This window comes from Solanum pennellii, chromosome 5 (genome assembly GCF_001406875.1).
Source record: "Solanum pennellii chromosome 5, SPENNV200".
Lineage (NCBI taxonomy): Eukaryota > Viridiplantae > Streptophyta > Magnoliopsida > Solanales > Solanaceae > Solanum > Solanum pennellii.
In genome coordinates, this window is record NC_028641.1 from 67,972,159 (window position 1) to 67,991,541 (window position 19,383).

A 19,383-nucleotide genomic window follows, 5' to 3' on the forward strand; every position below is an offset into this window, starting at 1 on the left:
AAGTATCAATATTATATCATGAAAAATTGTAATAGAAGATAGCAAAAATTAACTTCCTTACATGTGGATCCTTAACCGATAAATTTTAATCGGTATAGTTTTGGATTATATGAAATAAAATCCTTAAATGAGGATAAGAAATTAGGTCACAAAATAACAATAAATAGTTTGTCATATTATTGAAATAAAGAAGCAAAACTGTACAAGGCATCCTAACTACTAAATTAGTCACTTGTTCTTTTTATACAAAATAAGTAACCCAAAAAGAAGAATAATTAATTCAAAGGTCAAAAAGTTTTTTTGTTCCAAAAGAATTTGTATTATTGATGACCTGAAACATGTGTATTGTTTGAAACATTTCATGATAAGTGGAATCAGTCATTAGATAAATAAAAAGACAATATATTATAACAAATTAAATTACATTAATAATATAAATACTTATTTTAACAATATCAATATATAAAAAATAAATTTATCATCTAAAAATTATATGCATTGTCATATTGAGTATGTGAATATTAAGGTTTTGATTAGGACATAACCAATTCAAGATCTACATAAAGAAAGAAAAAAGGAAATTAATTTTTAAACCCTAAATATTAAGAATATTAATTTTGATGCTTAAAATATCTAGATCAATACAAATTACTTTTAATTAATTGAACTATGAACTGTTGATTTTTCAACCAATTGTCAATCATCTCAAATGAAATAACTTACTAATTAAAAATTTTATTATTCATGTATTATGTTAATATTTTGTATGTTATTCTTTATTTGAGGAAATATGATTATTGTAATTATAATAATTTCAATTAAATATATTTCTTTATAAGGAGACCATAGAAATATTTTTTATTTTATTTTATTTCAGGTTATAATTTTCATAGAAATATGATAAGGATCAATATCATAATTTATCAAAGAATCAAGATTATAATCATCCAATAATAGTTGTAGAAAGCCCTTGAATAGTAAAATTTCATTTGATGAGAGTAACTTTTTGTATGAAGCATTATAAATTGTAAGGAAATTTTTCAAAATGTCAATATTTTAACATTTAAGAGGGCTCATTAGCAACACTTTCAATATTTAGTAGAAATGTCAAATTTTAGTTTGTTATGTATCTTATTTATGTTTTATTATTTGTTTTTATTTTAAGAATATAATTATTTAATAACAAAAGGGAGAAAATCAAGGGAGAGAATATTTAAAAAAAAGGTAAGGATCACTTAATTTTCTCATTAGTTACATTTTCAAATAAAATTTAAACTTTGTTCTTTTTTTTTTCTCCAGAATTTTCACCTTTTTAAAATTATATTCCTTCCACAATATATTCTATTTATATTCATTATAGTTTTTTATTAGTTTGTATCCATTCCAATAGGTATGTCAAATGTATCTATATTAGTTATTTAAGAAATATATTTGTACTCATATATTTTTTTTCCTCTGTAGTTAGTTTTTTCTTCAAAAATCTTGTGTGTATTCATTTCAATATGTATTTTATTTGTATTTCTATTTATTCTAGTTTTTATGTATAATTTTGTATAATAATATACAAAATACAAAAAATTAGTATGATGAAAAAGTGAGAATGAAATATAAAATTGAAAAGAAATAATTGAATATTTGGTGTAATCATTCTTAAATAAAATACATAACTAGATGACATACCTTTAGAATAAATACAAATTAGAAAAAAAATGTCAAATTCATAAACTATGCAACATAATTTTTAAATGAATACAAATATTAATTGTATACATATATTTTAAATACAAATTGAGAAAGGATATAAAATTCTAAATTTTTTTATATGTATATAAAAAGAAACTAATAGGATTTTGTTCTTCATGTAAATAATATACATATCTAGTTAGTATACATTTGGATGAATTCAATTAGGAACAAATACAAGATTCATAACTATAAAACATGAGATTTTGAATGAATAGAAATATTAATAGCATACATACTACTCCCTCCGTCCGGAATTGTTTGTCATGTTAAGCTTATCGAAAGTCAATTTGACTAACTTTCAAAGGTAAGTTAGATCACATTAATTCGATATTTTAAACAAAAAATTAGATATTCTGAAACTACATGAAAATTACTATAAAATACAATTTTTTGCATGTTAATATGATGAAAAAATACATCTTAAAATGTTAGTCAAAGTTTTTATTGTTTTGCTCTAACGGAGGGAGTAATTTGAATATTAATTGAGAAAGAATATAAATTCTAAGAAAAAAGTACAAATACAAATACATAAAAATTTCATAGCATACAACACAAATCCAACAAAAGTTCATTAATAAAATCTGAAATGTCATAGTCATGTAAAATGTATTCATAAATTATTGAATATCTACAAATGTGAGAAAATATAAAGGAATGAAAAAAAATAATACATTATCAAAATTAACAAAACTGACCCCAAAATACAATAATAAAATAACAATTGAATACAAAATACAAACTAATAAATATTGCACACTATAAATAACAAGAAATTTACAAATATATTCAGTATACATTGTTGAACAAATTGTTATTTAACTTCAACTCAACATGCAAAAATGTAAAAAATATTTAAATACCTCTTCATCAACAATTTGATCTTCGCCGTTATTTTCTTGTACCCTACGAGTTATGTTGTCAAACTGAATTTGATGAAGACTTTATTCTTGTCGTCTCTCTTCCCTAATTTTAGAAGCAGATCTTACAATATCTGCTATTTCATGAATAATACATTGATTAAATGATGGAAAATCACTAGAAACCGTTTTACTAAGATGAATAGTGTCTCTTAGAATCATTCTTTGAAGAGTGTTATATAGTTCTAAACGAGAAGAATCCTACTTTCACCAATGATTTAAACAACTATAAAATCAGAAAATAAATCTAAAACAAGAAGATAATGATGAAAATACCTTAATTAGAGGAATCTGTGTGAATCCAGATTTTGAAGATAAAAAAACCATTTCGGTAGAAGATAATAAAAAAAATTGGAGTTGAAAAGAAGAAGGATTTGAAGGTTGAATAGGAATATGAACATGAAAATATGGAGAGAGAGAATTTTATTTTTTTTGCTTATGGAATAAATATGGAAGAGAGAGATGTGGGAAAAATTTGCAGTTTTAATTTTTTTAAAATTAAAATAATTTGAGAAAAGTGAACTATGGATATACATAGAAATGTAAATAAATTATTTTTTTAGGAGATAAAATAGGAGTTTAATTAGGATACATATTCTTTTTCAAAATAATGACATTTTAACTAATATTTTTAAAATAGTACGTTTTTTACTAATTAAGTTATTGATTTTTTACTAGTTTGCTAATTTTTTCTACATTGTATACTTCAAAAAGTAAATATGATAATTAGAGCGGGCCAAAATAATTAATAAAGGTTTGCATGCATAGGGTGGTGTAGTCAAATTTCTTCTATGGTTAAAATAGAATTAGCCCAATTTTATCGGTCTTTATAAAGTGTATATGTAATTATATACATTGTATAAATTTTGGTTAATAATTGATATACATGTGTATTTGAGCATTTATGTTTAATTTTCAAAGCTAATACGTATATTTCTGTTAAATTAATGATTGATGCATATGTGTTATATGTATTTGATACGCAGAGCTCGAAGATTTAGAAGCGCAAAAAGTATTTAAGTCTAATTGATGAAACATTAGTGAATTAAGACCTAAAAACTTACCAGCAACACGTGTGAAGGGATCGTTGAAATCCCTTGCAATATTAACCAGAGGTCTCGAGTCCGAGCCATGAGATGAAGATTTTCATGATAGGCACACTTTATTCATGTCATCGGACTTATTCATCCTTAATCGATTTAAATCTGACAACTAAAATTTGAATATTAATGCCTGAAAAAAGGCATAAAACTAAATTTGAATTTTAACAATAATGTGTTTAGGAAGACACAATAAATACAAAGATAGGTGATGCTGATTTTATTTTATTTCCTACAAGTTTCTTTTAAAATATGAGTAATTGTTCTACCTTTAACAAACTCAACATGACATATGAATAGAGAAATAAATCTTTAATTGATTTAAGAAGAAAAGAAAGAAAAATGATGTGAAATGTAAAGATTGTTGGAGAAAAAAGACTTGTGTGATTTATTATATTATAGTTATATGAAGGGAAAAAAAAGAGTGCTTATCTCATGAGCTATGAAACAGTCTTAGACATATATCAAAAACTTAATTTAAGCAAACAAAAAAGGAACAAATAATTTAGAACAATATAATAAAAAAATTACAGAATTCGCATGAAAAAAATTCTAGCAATAAAAGTAGATCTACTTTATGAACTCATGTAACTACAAGAGAAACTCATACCTTTACAAACTGACTACACAGAGATTTCATGATCTTTGAACTGATGATGTATTTAAAGGAACTGATTGATGGCATCTATGAGTTTATTATATGTCTCTTACGAAGTGACGCAAATTCCTAGATATTGCGCTATATTAAAATAACAAAGTTAAGATCGAAGCTTCATATGAACTTCATCAAACTGTAGAATCCTTGAGGTTTAAGAAGAAGAAGACTCATATATGAAGCCTTCAAGAAGCTTACATCAGAGTAGATAGGAGTAGAAAGGAAGGGGTCGAGAACTTCCCTAATATTTTTGTCTAAATATTTGTCTAGTTGTTCGTTGTCTTCTTTTATTTTATCTTTTGCCGGTTTGGGCCTCTGTTAAACTAAGTTCATTGTTTGAAACTGTAGGAAAGTGATTATAGTATGGACTTAATTAGAGATAAATAGGTATAGTTTTATTAATTACAAATTATAATTACAAGTTTGGGGAGAAGAGAGGCGAGGAAGACTAGAAGAGGGAAGAGAGAGGTTCGTGATATCTAGAAGAGGGAGTTTGAATTCTTGTTGTATTCTTTGTATCAGGTTGTATCACAAATACGATTGATACAACTAATTTGTATCAAAATAAATACAAGTGCATAAGAAAATATTTGTTTAGCTACCTATTAGGACGATAGAGGCGATAGAGAATGAGAGAGGGAGGAGAAAGAAGATTGGTATCAATAAAGAAACGAGAGAGGTGAGTGAGATCAAGAGAGGGAGGAAAGAGGATGAATACATATTGTATTTGTTGTATCACGAATACAATTGATACAAAATGCTAATACAGTTAATAGAAAATACAAATACAATTGACAGAATATAATTTATATAAAATACAAGTCACTCACATATATTTTCTGAATCCAGTTGATGCATAATAAATTTGACAAATAGGATGAATGCATATTGTATTTTTTGTATAAAGTCTTATCACAAGTATAATCGATTCAATGGATTTGTATCACAGATTTGATTTATTGTATCAAATAAGATGGTTTTTATCTACGAATACAATTGATAAAATACAAATTGTTATAATACAACTGATATAGAGTACGTATACAACTATACATAGTACAAATGTAGTTGATATGAAGTACAAATACATTTGTACATAACACTAATACAATTGTCATATTCTGTGGAATATTCTTTGACCTACGGCTGTTTGGGATGAAGAGAGAGAGACGGGGAGTGAGAGGCTGCACACAAGAGAAAAAGAGAGGCTTGCGTGCAAGAGAGGAAGAGAGAGAGAGGCATGTGTGCTAGAGAGAGTGGTGTGCACACAAGAGAGAGTGAAAGAGAGAGGCATGCACACACAAGGTTAACATGTCATGTCGAGTATTCCCACAAAGTTTGAGCGGATCAGTAAGTTGGTCAAGGAGAGAGAGTATTTCACATGCTAGATAGGTTAGCAGGTTTCCTCTCAAGGTTCAATTCAACATTCATTTATCTATGGGTAGAGATTGTTCAGGCCAAGGCTGATATGGTTATTAGGGTATATGAGTGCATGCCATGATTCAGAGTAGGGAGGTCATAAAGAATCTTGTGTACTCTCAGCGGGGTTCAGGTCTTTGTGGTTTTTTTGTGAGTGAGGAGTTTGGGAAAAAGGAAAAGGATTGCCAAACGTGCTTCTTCTACGATCTAGTTAGGATCCCACTACTATTTCTAGGCCAAATCCATCGGCGCGAGGTACTTCACATGGTGCTAGAGGTGGTACCAAGTGTGGAGATGATGGAGATGGAGTCATTTCTTGTGGTGGCTCTCAAACTAGTGGTGACCATACAATTTTATGATATACTAGTAGATCCATGGAAGAGGCCTCAGATGCAATAATCACAAGTACCTTCCTTGTCAATCATCATTGTGTTACATTATTATTTGATCCCAGGTCGACCAATTATTATGTCTCTACATAATTTTTTGTGGTTACTGATCTATTATGGGAGTCCATTGTTGTGACTACTTGTGTCACTACAGGCGATTCCTAAGTGGTGGATCAGGTTTATAGAGGGTGTGTAATGATATTTTCTAATAGTGATACTTGGGCTAACCTAATTTTACTTGATATACTTAATTTTCATATTATAGTGGGTATGGTTTGGTTTTTCTCCCTAACATATTATTTTAGATTGTTATGTAAATATTGTGACCTTAGCTTACCTCGATTCGTGTGAAAGGGTGCTCCGAGTTCATATCCAAAGGGATTGATATATTTTCTTCATGCTCAGTGTATGATAGAGAATGGATTCTTGTATTATTTAGCCTATGTTCATGATCTTACCAAAGATCCCTCTAGTTTAGAGACTACGAGAGTGGTTAAATTGTTCATGGATATGTTTTCGACAAAATTACCGGGTATTCCTCCAGATTATGACATCGATTTTTTATTGACTTGAATATGAACACCTAGCCCATTTATATCTCTCATCGTCGAATGGCTCTGACTGAGTTGAAGGAATTAAAGCCTCAATTGGAAGACTTGTCGTAAAAGGGTTTATTCGGCCTAATAAATCACTATGGGGCTCACTGGCCTTATTTGTGTAAAGGAATCATGGTAGTGTGAGTATGTGTATTGATTATCGACAATTAAATCCTTCTATGTTCAAGAATAAGTATCTTTTTCCTTGTATTGATGGTGTGTTTAATTAGCTTCATGGTGTGTCATTATTCTCCAAGATTGGCTTGAGGTCAGACAACTATCAATAGAGAGTTAAGGATTCTGATATCCTGAAGACTACTTTCAGGATTCATTATGGGGATTCTTAGTTTGTATTCATGTCCCTTGGGCTGACTAATGCCCCAACCCCTTATATGTAGTTGATGAATTAGGAATTTAAGCCCTATTTGGATTCCTTTGTGATTGTGTTTATTAATTTTTTCTTGGTTTATTCCAAGAACGAGGTCGATCATGTTCGACACTTGAGGACCGTACTTTAGAAATGAGATGAATTTATATGCAAAGTTATCCAAGTGTGAGTTTTTGACTTAAGTCTGTGGTTTACTTGAGTCATATGTTGAACTAAGGAAGGTATTATGGTTGATCCGCCTAAGGTTGTGGGAGTTTTTGATAGGGTGAGACCTACTTCACCTTCAAAGATTCAGAATTTCATAAGGTTAGTGGGATATTATCATCGGTTTGTACAAAGTTTTTCTTTCATCACAACTTTACTGAATTTGTCTCAAAAGACTGTGGTATTTTTGTGGACTAACGAGTGTGAGGCGAGCTTTCAAAAGCTCAAGAATTTATTAACCTCAGCACCTATCTTAGTATTACCCAAGAATGGTGTGGCATTTATGGTATATTGTGATGCTTCGGGTGTTGGTATAGGGGGTGAGTTGATGCAAAAAAGGAGAGTTAGAAAGCACCTAGTATGGGTAACTTCTCCATTCTTACGGAAGAGGAAAGACCTTTGGCTTTAGAGGTTCAGTCATTGTCTAGACAGTTCGTACAACTCGATATTTCTACACATTACCGTGTTTTAGCCTTCGTTCAGGCAAGGTCTACATTGATAGATCATATTCGTTCCCACCAATATGAGGATGTCAAGTTAAATGTGATTCAGTACGGAGTGTTGAAAAGTGAATCTAATTCAATGTCTCCAAATCTCAAGGGATTTTTGAGGATTTGTCGTTGTATTTTTCTTCCCAAAGTTGGTGGTTGGGGGCATATGATATTGGAGGAGGCTCGTTGTTTTAAATACTCTATTCACTTGAGAGAAGACACAATGTATCATCATTTGAAGAAACACTATTGGTGGTGTGGTATGAACAGAGATATCACGGACATTGTGGCCAAGCGTTTGAACTATCAAAAGTGAAGTATGAGCATCAAAGATTGGTACAAAGCAAATGATGAGTGGAAGCGGGAGCGCACTACTATGGACTTATGATTGGGTAACCTCTTAGCCATGATTTAGGTAGGCTTGTTTCTTTGTAAGTCATTGTGGACTGGTTTACCAAGTCAGCTCATTTCACCTCGGTGAAGACTAATTATTATGCAAATTAGTTGTCTAGGATTTACATTCGTAAGATTTTCCAGGTGCATGGAGTCCATTTCTATTGTCTGATAAAGGTTCACATTTACCTCTCATTTATGGAGTTTTATGTAGAACAGATCAGTACCAAGCTTGAGTGGAATACCGTTATCCATCCTCATACCAATGTTTAGTATGAGTAGATTATTCAAGTGCTTGAGGATATGCTTCAGGTTATCATTATGTACTTCAGTGGTCATTTGTACCAATCCCCACCTTTTGTGGAGTTATCCTATAACAACAGTTACCATTCTAACACTCAGATGACACAGTTTGCGGCTTTGTATGTGACGAGGTGTAGATCTCTCGTGGGATGGTTTGATTCATTTGGAGTACGACCTTGGGGCACTGATTTGTTAAGAGACTCCATGGATAGGGTGAAATTGATTCAATAATGCCTTGTGATAGAGTAAGCAGAAGAGTTATGCAGATAGGCATGTCTGGGATGTGACCATATCTATTGGTGAGAAGATTTTGCGTAAGATATCACCTACCAAGAATCTTATGAGGTTTGGAATGAAAGAAAAACTCAATCTGTATTTCATTAAGCCTTTTGAGATTTTGGGGAATTGCGGAAAGGTATCTTATAGGTTGGCCTTGCCTTTTAAAATTTCAATGATTCACTCTGTGTTTCATGCCTCCATGATTAAGCGATATCATAATGATGATTCTCATGTGATTTAGTGGAAATCAATTGTTTGGATCAAATATGTTCTTTGAGGAGAAGCCTATAACTATCTTTGATACGCGAACTACACCATTGAGATCCAAGCATATTAAATCAGTGAAGGTACAATAGAGGCACTACCCTGTTGAGGAGGCGACTTAGGAGGTGTATTTGACATACGTCGTAGATAACCCCAATTTTCACACATTCAGGTATCTTATTATTCTTTTTATTTTAAGACATACGTGTGTTTTAGTGGTTGAGAGTGTAATGTCCCATGTCTTGTGAATTTGATTTTAGTTGTGAATTGACCATTTTTCCTTCTTCTTAGTGTTTTCATGGTTAGTTTGTGTTGTAGGAATGGTTTTTGTGGTCCCCCATGTTATCGATTTTTTTTTTGTGATTTTGACCCTTTGAGTTAAAAATTCTTGGTATAGTTGACTTTGGCCAATATTTTGAGTCATGATAATTGGGTGGGGATTCCCTTAGTTCCTGGTAAGGTGGTTGGTTAGGTTTATGAAGCCTTAGGTTGAGTTTTTGGTATTGGCTAGGAGTTGAGTTTTAAGCCTTAAGACTTGTCTAGAAGGGGTAATTATTTGACCTCTTCTAAAAATCTGACGATTTCATTGAGTCCAGACTATAAATTTTAGTGAGCTAGCCTGTCCAGCTTATTTTTATCGGACCCAAGTGATTTATGAGTGTCCATTCGAAGGCATTTTCCTTGTGTTGGGCTACTGGTTTTTCAGTTCCTAATACAAGTCATTCTTCCAATTTTTCTCATTACCTATATTTTCAATATTTTGTAGCTCTAAGAGGCCATTCTTATGAGCTTTTTGTGACAACTCGAGTGGGTAAGAAATCCTTATAAATTATTTATTGATTACTTGTATTCTTGTCATCCAAAATACCTTTAAGTCATGATTTCAATGAGGGTTTCGGCTGTTTTCTCCTTAGTTGGCAAATTGGTATATTCATGACTTGGAGCTTGTTTCTTTGTCGATTTTAATGGGTTTGTCAACAACATATTGCTCTTGGCTTGTAGAACTTGTTTTTCAGCTAAAATTGGATTTTACACTTTCAATTTCTGAAGTGATTTTTGGACTATTTTACCCCCAATTTCTAATTATCAATATGGGTATGATTGAAATACTTTTGATTAAATCTTTCCATTCTTAATAGTTGGAGATCATTTTTGTGATCGTGTGATTGAGGAAGTGCCCTGTAAGAGTTGTTCGATTGAAGTTTTGGCCTTCAAGGTTGGTTTGGCTATCCCTCTTTTAGAATGAGATGAGTTGGTAATTGTTCTTATGAAATCAACTGTGATGAGCTGAAGTAAGAGCTTTAGAGGTTGGTAAGTGTTTACCTTCTTTTTTAGTTTGTATGATGCCTATTTGTGATGCTTAGACTCTGTGGAGGCTCGTGTGATACCATTAATTGTTGATGAAAATATGTGTTAATAATGTAATTCCCTGAGTGAGGGGTTGTGTGAGATATCTTTATATTTGACATTGAATGTCCAGTCAGGGGTTTGAATTGATGTATCATCTTAAAATTAAGTAATTGCTTTCTAAATGGTGAATACTCTTTTAGAATGGATTCCTTCTATATCCCTATCATTTGAGGGAGTGTTTCATGCATTAAATTGCATTGTCCAACCTTGTTCTGTTGTGTGACTTTTTTATCTGTATTGATGCCGGAATGGGACTTTTCTGCATGCAAATGAAAGTGTTTTGTAGTTTATTTATTAAGTCTAATTGGTTGTATATACTCAGTCTTTCAAACCTACAAAGTACATGTAGATTGTACTCATACCTACATCTGTTTTCTTTTTTAGAAGATCCTAGTCAGTGTGATCTTCGTAGCGGTGGATCGAATCTAGAGATTTCTTCTCTTTCGGAGATATGGTGAGATCCTACTTCCTACATTGCCAAAGGTCTCCATCTATCATTTATAGTCTAGCTGTAACAATTCTTTCCTAGTATCTTGCATGCAAAGTGATAAGTTATGTATTTCTAAATCCTTGGTCCGGCATCTAGAAAATTTCACTCCGCACCTTTGTCCGACTACGTGTGTTGCTATACTAACCCTTACCTTTACCTCATATTAAGCATCGTATTCGATATTTGACTAAGTTATTACCTCGTACCAATCAATACTAGCCTATTAGATAGTATACACTAAATCTATGTTGATAATTCTTTTCCTATTATCTACCTCCTTGGTCCGGCAAGTAGCATTAAGGCGAGTTCTAACGTTGGCCATCCGTTAAAAAGACTTCTAAGCGAAAGAATTATCAATACATGCAAGAACCTATTCTAGAATTGTTATTTAAGTTAGGTTTTACCTCATTATTCACCTATGGTTCCCACAACCCTAGTTATGGAGTTTAGTTACCCATAGTCATAATCACAATATTCAAATATGTAATATAAGAATTCATGCACTTACTTCAATGAGAAAGAATAAAATCCAGAAGTTCACTTGATTAATCAACAAAAATCACCAACAATCAATTACTGAAATTAATTGAATATTAAAGATTCTCCAAAAGTGTAACAGTAATAACCAAGTCTAATCCACAAAAGAAGCTCAAATAACCAAGATTCTAACAAATAGTCTAAAAATAATGAAGAGTCTAACCCCAAAACGAGGTTTTTCGAACTATTTATAAAAAATAAAAACTTAATTAAATAAGGACTCTATTTGCTGGAAATCTATCAAAACGCGGTTGGGTCGACGGACCTCGCGACGGGTCGTCATGGCCACGACGGGCCGTCATGGACTCCGTCGTCCCATACTTGTGCAATTTCTTCTGTTGCTCTCTTCATTACCCTTGACGGCAGGTATGACGGATCGTCACAGGCACAACGGTCTGTCGGGGGTCTCTGTTCTATAACACTTGAACTCTTGAAAATTGGGTACTGGGACTACTTCTCTGATCTTCATGACGAACCAGCAGGACGGACCGTCATTGCTACGACGGTCCGTGACGCACTCCGTAACCCCACACTTGGTCAGACTTCCCCATCTTCCTTCAGCAGCTGCACTACGATGCCACCTACGGACCGTCACGGGCACGACGGACCGTCATAAGCTCCGTAGGTGGTACTTTTCTGCATTTCTTGCTCTAAAACGTCCGCATTCATCTTTTAGATAGATTTCCTGCAAATAAAGAGAAACTTACATAAAAATTAACACAAAAAGGCTTTTGGACACACTAAACTTAAGGAAAAAGCATTAAAAATACCGTGAAACCACGGTATATCAACACCCTCAACTTAAATTCGTTGTTTGTCCTCAAGCGACGCATTATGACTCAATACAAAATCTTTGTACAATAGTATCCATGTTTTATCTTTCGCAATCATTTGGATATCAATCCCGATCAGTTTCATCATATTTATGCATGCTATCACTATTAGGCTTTAATTATGTGGAATAAGACCATGACACAGACTCACCATGCACTAACACCTATCCTCTTCAATTTCTCACCGAGGTGCTAATATTTCCGGTATTGCAACTAGTGTCCTCACTTCAAAATAATATCCTCATTTTTCACATAATTATTTCAGTTTTAGTATAAGGATTACTTTTTAACACTCACTCTCAGAACAAATTCACACTCATTCATACATATTGCCATAAGCTTTCCCTTATTTTCACTGCTCTAAGTTCGCTATACAACTCTTAGGATCACGATAGGACTTTCTTAGCTCGTAAAATAGGCTCAATGTCAGGTAGGGTATATTTAGGTATACTTTAGTGACTTTTTTCCATCCTTGACATATCGGCAAAATATACCACTTTTTATCATTTTATTTCCCAGTTTCTCATATTCTTTCACCTTGATATTTTCCCTTCTTTCTTGATTTGTGTAAGTGACTCTCTTATTTTCTCATTTGTATGTCTTGTTTTTTTTAATTTAATTTTTTTAACTGATTCTTGAGTCACTTTACTTTTGTTCTTTCTCTCTCTTTGTTCTTTCAACCCCACTTTCCAGAGCATTCCTTATAATAGCCACCCTCAACTCATGGCTTTGCCATGAGTCAAAGTATACAATACCCAAAGTTGGGTCAAGGCCATAAAAAGGGTTGTTTACTGCATTAGTCACCCTCAACTTATGCTTTTGGCATAAGCTGAGGTACACATGTCTATGGAGGGACCAGGGCCAACACATTATTCTCAGAAAAGATTAGTTGGGTTGAAAAAGAAAGGTCTAGTTTAAGCTCAAATCAATTGGATCAAAGAAGGATTAATTTCATTTGGTTTTCTTTTATTTAGGCTAAAAATGGGCTATATTGAACAAGGGCCTATGATCCTTTCCTAATTGTCTATTATAGCTTACATTTAGCAGGACTAACTAGGCAAGTTCTAGCTAAGTACAAATAGTGGACTATCCAAATCTTCCTTACACTCACTTGATATCTCATTACTCTACCAGATTATCAGACACCTAGTTCGAATTTGACTTAGGGTCATGTTGTGGTGTACCTCTATGTCATGCTTAGTGCCACACATTTATCAATTGCTATGCCTAGTCATGCATCATTTTCATTTTATCAGGATATCATTTTAGCCATCATGCTTCAGAATTAAACTATGTACACAAGATATAGACATGCAGGTTCAACAGAAAAAATAATCAGTCTCTTGGGGAAAAAGAACACGGGCAAGAAAACCCCAAAATAGGATAGTGAATTGGGCTACTCAAACTTCACCCTAGCACTCACTTTCCATTTATCCCACCCCCAACAACAAGACATGCAATTTTCCCTTATGCATTAAAAAATTGAAATACAAGACAGGTAGGTGAAGCAAACCTGGGGGCAAAGCGCCGACGATCGGCAAGCAGGTGGGTCCGGTTCCCCGGAACACACTACCTCTGTAATCTGGACACCCTCAATAGTGTCCACAGCATCAACAGCACTATCAGCAGTGCCTCCCACTATCTCCACATTTCTTGAGCTAGATGCCCCAGCAGCTAACTCTACTGCCCTCATCTGACCCGCCTCCTCATCAGCAAGTGAGGCTCTCCTCGTAGCCTCCATCTCACGGCGCTCCTTCTTCCGTGCTTGAGCCTCATCCTCCTCTCGACCGCTACGCCTATTGGCATGCTCTTGAGGGGGAGGTGGTGGAATCTCAGAAGTGGCGAATAAGGCCGCCATCACTGTGTCTTCAGCAGGCTCTGCAGAAGGGGCCTCAGACTCAGGCACCCTAGCCTATAAAATCATATCGATGTCTGCGCGAAGACTGTCGACCGAAGCCTGAAGGGTCGACACATCCACTTGAGGGGATGGCCGGGCTAACTCCCGCAACTCAAAAGCGTCCAAGCGCTGATGAACCTCAGCGATCTTCCGCTCTGTTTGCTGGACCATTCTCCGCTCCAAGCGCTCTTCTGCCTCAGCAATAGACCTCTGCATCCAAGGCTGGATGTGATGCAGAAGTGTAGCCATCTGTGCCTCTAATTTCTTGGACCCTAGCAAGCGGGACCAGAGCGGGGAAAGGGCCTGAGCGAGAGGAGCTCGGGGCAGTGCTACTACCCGAGATAGACTCGACCGGGGCAGTGTCAGTGGAAGCCGCCTGCGTAGCCGTGCGGGCTTGTGCTACCGTATCAGGCAGATTGTCACCAAGTGGAGGCAACTCTGGACGGGGCCCTCTACGTGCTGATCAATGTGCCATATAGGCACACCTGCGGACCTGCATAGAAAAAATATCATGCACGGTAAAGGGTATGTAGTTCTGACCTTAAAAGCCCTCTCGTGCATGACCGCCTGTAGAAGCCAAGCAAAGTCCACCTCAAACCCGGCTATCATTGCCGCCATCAGTAATGCACGATCCCATGTGATTATATTATCAGCGGCTGTGGGGAAAAGGCAGTGGCGGACAATCAACCATAAAAACTTCGTCGTGAAGGTCAAGTTAGCCTTCTTGATGGCTCCCTTCGGCTCGGTCACCCAGTTAGCCCCCTCTCCATCAACAGAAAAGTGCAGGGACATCCACCTCTTTGTGGTCTCTCTCAGCGATGGCTCACGCAGGAATTAGCCATCTTTGAAAATTTGCCACCGGTAGTCAAACTCGGCGGTGAGAGGGGTCCGGTTGGCATAAACATCCTCGTCGTATAGATACCAGCGGATGGCAGGCAGGGAGATATCAACCTGAATGCCACGTACTCGGACATGCTCTAGTGGGGCCTGTTTGGCGGGGGCATCCCGCCTATCAATCTGTGATCTGAGAGTAGCCACGTAAGAGGCGTAGAACTCTCTGACCAACTCTTCACTATAACATCCCAACGAACGCGTTGTCCACTCCAGTAGATGTCTGATGAAGAGATTGTGGATCCGGGCATAGTCGGGAGACTTCCCTTAAGGACCCGTCGCTCCAATGTAAGTGTCCGTGTCATGAAACCTTTGTCATTCAGGAACTTTACGTCGGAATAGACTTGATACTGCCCGTCGACACACCACCGGTTGGACTGGTCTGCAACCGGGGTGAGAGCACGAGTCGGTGAACCGGGTGTGGATTCTGAACAGTCAGCCTCATCAGATGAGGCAGACTATGCACCAGTGGCGGGTGCAGGGACCTCAGCAGATCCGGAGGCTTCCTCCGACCACAAAACTTCTAAGGAGCCAGATGCTCCTTCTTCATTAGTAGCTGACCAGAAGATGTGCCGGTCAGTGTGCGCTCCTCATCAGACTGGGAGGCAGTGACTATGCCGGACGCCACCTTTTTGGGTGTGGCTCTTGCAGCACGTGCAGCTCGGGATGGGGTAGAAGTGTCTGGGGGCACGTATTTGGGGTCACGCTCATCATCAAAGCCAATGATCAGGCGGGCAAACGGGGCGACAGACTTCGATCGCCCGCGTGCGTAGACTCGATCTTGTTTTGGTGCCATAATATATAGTACCTGTAAAGAATTATTATTAGTACTAGAAGGAGCAAACAAGACAAGCAAAATGACACAAAATAAATAAAAGAGTTAAGATGTAATGACATTTCTATAGTAACAGTGAAACACGACGGACCAGGTGACGGCTCGTCATGAGTACGACGGACCGTCATGGTGTCCGTCATGTCTTACTTAAACTATGTTTATGTGGAGAATCCTGAAGGAAAGTCTCTGACAAGTATGACGGTATATGCAGGACGGACCGTTGTGATTATGACGGTCCGTCGTCGATGTCCATCGTGGGACACATAGAAAAAAAATGGGGACCCTTAGGAGTGGGGTCTCTGACCATCATGACGGTTATGCAGGACGGACCGTCGAGGGTATGACGATCCGTCGTAGGTGTCCGTCAGAAGATACTTGGAAAAAATATGGAGACCCTTAGGAGAGGGTTCTCTGACCGTCATAATGGTTATGCAGGATGAACCGTCGAGGGTATGACGGTCCGTCGTAGATATCCGTTGGAGGTCACTTAGAAAAAGTGAGAGACCCTTAGGAATAGGGTTTCTGACAACCAGAACGGTTGTGCAGGACGGACCGTCGTGGGAATGACGATCCGTCGCATGTGTCCGTTGGAGGACACTTAGAAAAAGTGAGAGACCCTGAACAGGGTCTCTGACAACCAGAACGGTTGTGCATGTGTCCGTTGGTGGACACTTGGTGAAAATTTGACTTTGGGGTGTTAGGGATGTTGGGACGGACCCAATGACGGTCCGTTGTGTGTACGATGGTCCGTCATCGGGGTCTCGTTCTTTCATTCAGTGTCAGAACTGGGGATGCCCCATTCATCCCCTATGACCTAAATGGAATTTTTAGTGGTTTAGCCTACATTTGTCTAACCCAAATACCTAGTAAACTAGCAATGCTAAAGCACCTATTTCTAAAGTTTTAACACGGCAATTTTGAGGATTCTCAACCTAGGTCAGACAGAATTTAAATTAAAGAATGAACCCATCAATAAAAACTAGGATAGTACTAATTGATAAACAAAAATGCAAAGTAAATGGGTAGAAATAAGAGACACATACCTGAGACTATGAGAAAAACAAGCGAGGAAGGTACTTGGTGATCAAGTAGAAAACCACAACGGCAGACTCCGACTAGTAGATAGTAAATTTTAGGAATTGGGGAATTTGGGAAAATGATCGGTTGTAATAGAGGGGGTTTATGAACTTGGAAGTTGAAAAGGTAGGGAAATGGGAGAAAGAGGGAAGGAATGGGTGAAATGAAGGGGGTGGGGGTTTTAAAATTGAAGAATTTTTTTAAAAACCCAGCCGGGTCGGGTCGGGTACGCTTCATTAATGATGCGACGAGTCCCCGACGACGGTCCATCGCATCTGCGACGGTCCGTCGTTGGTTCCGTCGCGTGTGCCCTAGTTTTCAAAATAACAGAATGACGTACCTGGCACGACGGATTCATGCGACGGTCCGTCGCATGCATGACGGTCCGTCGTTGTATCCATCAGTGACTGCTGCACAGTGATTTTCTGCAGAATTTCCTGGTGATCTGCCTGCAAATTTAAAATCCATTAGTAGAAAATGCTACCATTACTAAAAAGAAAAACTATAAGTAATGGGTTACCTCCCAACAAGCGCCTGATTTAACGTCGCGGCACGACTGAGCACACTTGATTACTCAGCCTTCATCAAGATGGTATGCCTTGATTCCTTCATTCGCCGACTCAGCATGCCCAAAATAGGGTTTCATTCGTCGTCCATTTACCTTAAACTGCTCACCCTCCTTGGTTTTCAACTCAACTGCTCCATGAAGGAGTAGTTGGGTAATCAAGTAGGGGCCAGTCCATTTGGACTTGAGCTTGCCCGGAAACCAACGCGACCTAGAATTGTATAAAAGCACCAAATCCCCAACCATAAACTCTCGTTTTTCACTTTGTAGGTCATGGTGCTTCTTCATCTTTTCTTTGTAGGATATGGCTGATACCGATTCGAGCTCACCACTCTGCCTCATGGACCTACAAATGTTGAAGGTCGCTTCTTCATTGTTCAACCGAAATTTCATCTGCCCCTTTTCCATATCAACTAACGCTCTACCCGTAGCAAATAATGACCTCCCAAGAATAATAGGCACTTCAAAATCGACTTCACAATCAGGAATAACAAAATCTGCTGAAAATTGAACGACTCCACTTTTACTAGCACATCGTGGAGTATACCTATAGGCCTTTTCACAGTTCGATCGGCCATCAGTAGCCGCATCGCAGTGGGCTTTGGGTCACCCAAACCCAACTTCTTGTAAATCGAGAGGGGCATGAGATCTATGCTTGCCCCCAGATCACATAATGCTTTCACAAAATGTAATGACCCGACTGTACAAGGAATAGTGAATGCACTCGTATCTTCTTTCTTTTGTACGAGAGATCTTGTAGCAATAGCACTATAATGTTGCATTCTATCATCATCCTCGAAACTGACCGATCTTTTCTTTGTAACCAGATCTTTCATAAACCTCGCATAACCGGGCATTTGTTTTAGAGTTTCTACCAAAGAGACATTGATAGAAAGTTACTTCAACATTGTTATAAAACGCTGATATTTACCATCCTCGGTCTTTTTCACTAATCTCTGAGGAAAGGGGGGGTGGTCCATGCATGAGAATTACCTTTATAGGTACTTCAACATCTTTTCCAGTGCTATCTTCTACTTCACCACTACCCTCTACCACCTTATCATTATCCTTTCTCACCTTTTCCTCATTAGACGGCATAGGTGGGTCAAGGGTTTGCTTACCACCCCGAGTAGTGATTGCCATACAGTGTGCATCATTTTTCAGATTTTGGACAGTGTTGCTAGGAAGAGTTCCCGGTTGCCGTGTGTTCACAGTTGCAGATAATTGGGCCATTTGCAACTCGATCTTCTTAATCGATATTGCATGTGTATCGACTTTCTGCCCAATACCCGCTAAATCACTCCATAACTCTTTAATGTGCTCATCATTATCATCGAACCTCCTCATCATTTTTTTCAACATATCCTCAACTCGCGCCATACTATCTCCAGCATCCCTAGGAGTAACTTCACGATTTTGAGGAGAGACGTAGGGCCCATTCCTATCATTTCTGTTACCATAGTTACCCCTGTTGAAGTTGTTGTCGCGGTTGTAGTTTCCATCTCGGACATAATGACCCTCACGGTTATAGTTACCATAGATCCGACCTTGGTTGACTTGACCTTGGCGCCAATTATCCTTATTTGAGCCTTGGGCACTCGGTCGAAAACCCCCCGTCTGCTCGTTTACCGCATAGGAATCCTCCGCATAATAGCGTTCACCATTTGGTGGTGGTGGTTTAGACAAGTAGTTAACTGCATTTAT